The following is a 3,407-nucleotide window of genomic DNA, read 5'->3' as shown; positions in this document are numbered from 1 at the left end:
AAAACAAGCATTTAATGCATTTAAACACAACCATTTTACATCTATGTAAATCTATGCACCGCAGCCTTGCAGGTGATCTTCATGTATAACTGTTTATATCATTATGTTTCGACAGTATGAAATGAAGAAAAACACTCATCAAACTCATAATAATTCGTCAGCTTTTATTTTTTGCGTACATAACTCATATTTTAGATATATATAATTATCTGACCCGGAATCCCAATCGGAATAGCTACCCACTTTTGGTACAAAAAAATTGTATGTGAAGGATATGCCATTTCAAAATTTGTAAAAAGATCAGTTAAGTTACTATTATTTGGACTAGTGCTTCAAGTGTTTGATTTATTGTCTCTATAATGTATAATGCACCTGTCAATTGTAGAGCCAAGCTGGGAGCTGCCTAAAAATATGTTACCCGGTTAGCTCAGTTTGACAGATCTCCATGCAAATGTTCACATGGTCGTGGGTTCAAGCACCATACAAGTAGCATCTTTTCTCAAAGGTTTACTTCAGAACCCATCATCCAGGAGTTAACAATTATTTTTTTATTAAATATTACAGGCCATGTTCTTTTGTAAACTTTCAGATTGAGAAGTGCCTGGATACAAGGCTAGTATTGTTAACATCATCTGATACAATCAACTGGAACATAGCTGAAATGGCTGCCTGACCTGACTTAAAAATTGGATGGCAGTACATCAGACTAGAAGATTACAAGTATTGAGGTGGACAAAATGAAACCTGAGCCTACCAAAGCTGACAGATTGCACAAGAAACACATAAATGCAGGTATTTACTGAGATATTGTAATTATTTTTTTGAAACTTCTCATTCATTTAGGAAGTTCAGTTGAAGCAGAGTTGTTAAAAAAAAGAACAAAGGTATATACATTTTGAATTCTAATTCAAATGAGAACTTTACTGTCCAGCACAGAATGGTAAAATGCTAGTCTACCAATATAAATATGCCTGGTTCGAATCAGTAAAGCTGATGAATGTACTGGTTGTGTAGCCATATGTTTAAGCTGCACTCTCACAGATTGTCTGTTTTACCAACTCTTTTTTATTTCTTGGTCTTGTAATGAATTATTTTATGCGAATTTCTGAACACTGGACATAACAGACAACTGGAAAAAGTAGATCCCTGCTTTCTTATATTAATTCAGTCAAAAAAGACAACTGAAAATATTGGAACGCTGTTTTCTTATTTTAATACGGTCAAAAGATGATGTTCGACGCCAAAAATCTCATTATTAGTAAAGCGTTAGTAATGCTTTTAACTATAAAACCAATAGTTATAAATGTAAATATAAAAAAAACATGATCTTATCTTTTGTCAGCAGTCTTATTTCATCAGTTTTCATACTGCTTTTCATTAGCTTATTCCAAGCCAAAAAGTAAAAGAAGTTGTCAAAACCTTCAATCTGTGACTGAGAGTGCAGCACTCTTACAGATTGAATGTTTTGACTACTTTATTTATTTTTTGTCTTGGAATGGGCCAATTTATGTGAAAATGCATGTTAACCATTCATATAAGATTGCTGACAATAAATTTGTCAGAAAATGTTTATATTTAAGTTCAAAATGTTTTATGCATTTTTCTTAAACCGTTAGTAACGCTTTAAGCCATAAAACCTTTGTTTTCGACCTGAAATATGGAAGTCTGCAATCTAATATTTTGTCAGTAGTCTTATATCACTGGTTTGCAGATATTTTAGCCAAAAAATAGGTCATTCCAAGACAAAAAATACAAAAGTTGTAAAAACAGTAAATCTGTGAGAGTGCAGCTTTAAATGACTAAATGTTTTGATTTGGCTCAATTTTCACCTAAAATCTTATAGTTTTGTGGCATCTAAATGGTTTGTTTTTAACAACATTACATGTGCATATGTATATATTTGTTCTTAAATTTGTAATTTAGATTGGAAGATTCATTCTCTGGAAAGTAGAAAAGGGCATGTTATTACATACTGTTATCACTGCCATGACAGAAACCATATTGAGGAGCTGGTCCACCTGTAGGAAGAATTGCGCTATTGGTTGGAGCAGCACTATTATTACCCAGCCATACACCAGCACTTAGTTTGTCATAGGAAGCATTTCTGAGCAGTTATGGAGACCACTAACTATGCAGGTATGTCATAATCAAAATCTTGGTTTATATATTTTTTTTATAATTTAGCATCTGTTGAGAAGAAATTTATTTCTAGATTGAAGGCACACACTATAGATTGATGCCCAAAAAAATATTTCTTATTTTAATGCATTATCATGTCTAACTCATTTGACTTAAATGATCAAAGCAAAAGAAATGCAAATGATTAATCTGCAGATATACAAATGTAAGCTTTTTTAACTGGGGAAAATGTTGCCACTTGTCTATTAATTAAAGAACACATTTATAATTAATAATGTTTAATCTGTACACAAATCATATGCCTTCTTTGTTTTAACCATCAATGTCAAAGAGTCCTGCATGATAATGCATTAAATTGAAAAAAATGCATTATTTTATATGAACCCTTTAAAACAAAGACATTTCCTAAATCCAATAAAAAATAATTGAATATTGATTCAGAGTTCAGTTAGAATATAATATAACTTTTTTTGCAGTTGTTGCAGTGAAACTTGCACCAGTGTGTTTTCTGTGGAGATAAAGAGATAGTGTCCAGCAATAAAGACCCAACTCAAGATCTGACCTTGTAAGGCCAATATGAAATAACTGTGTGGGAAAATGGGAAAAACCAGCAGTCAGGAATGCACGGAAATCATCAAAAGAACAGTGTTAAATTAATCTTGAATAACTTGACATCTATTTTGTTTGACATATTTATTCATGGTGCAGTGAAAACATTCTTTTTTTCTCATGGTTATTTAAATTTAGAATTGATAGGAGGGAACATCACTATGTAGTTTCATGTTCATAGTCAGATCAAAACCCATGTACATGCGCAAATGAGCATTCGAAAATATCAAAATGGTACTTGTTGTATGTAGTGTAAGTTAATTAACATAATAAACAAAAATATTTAATCAATTTCAATTTATTATGCCCCTTTCAAAGAAGAGGAGTATGTTGCTTTGCACATGTTGGCCGCTACGTCCGTCTGTCTGACAGTAGACAAAAGCTTTTCCGGGTGATAACTCTACAATTCCTAGACCTATTGTCAAACTAGACATGAAAGTTTGGTTTAACCAGTAGATGACCCCTTTTGATTTTAGGGGTAATATGGTCAAAGGTCACAGTGACCTTGAACAGGAAGGTGTCAAACCATACATCTGACTGATAAGTTGACAATGCCTGCACCTATGCCTCCAAACTCAACATGGAGGCTAAGTCCGACTATTAGAAGATCCTATTGATTTAAGGGGTCATTGGGTCAAAAGTCAAGGTCACAGTGACCT

At 32.8% G+C, this 3,407-nt stretch overlaps 1 long non-coding RNA gene across 1 annotated transcript; it reads left to right on the top strand.

Moving 5' to 3' along the window:
* Positions 1–646: 646 nt before the first annotated feature.
* LOC128205168 (uncharacterized) lies at positions 647–2,940 on the top strand. The gene is made up of 3 exons (XR_008256188.1): positions 647–792; positions 1,924–2,136; positions 2,616–2,940. It is a non-coding gene; the product is annotated as an uncharacterized LOC128205168 (long non-coding RNA).
* The last annotated feature ends 467 nt before the right edge of the window (positions 2,941–3,407 follow it).

The sequence above is a fragment of the Mya arenaria genome, chromosome 10, assembly GCF_026914265.1.
Source record: "Mya arenaria isolate MELC-2E11 chromosome 10, ASM2691426v1".
In the NCBI taxonomy this organism is placed as follows: Eukaryota; Metazoa; Mollusca; class Bivalvia; order Myida; family Myidae; genus Mya; species Mya arenaria.
This window is presented reverse-complemented; position numbering and strand designations above follow the sequence as displayed.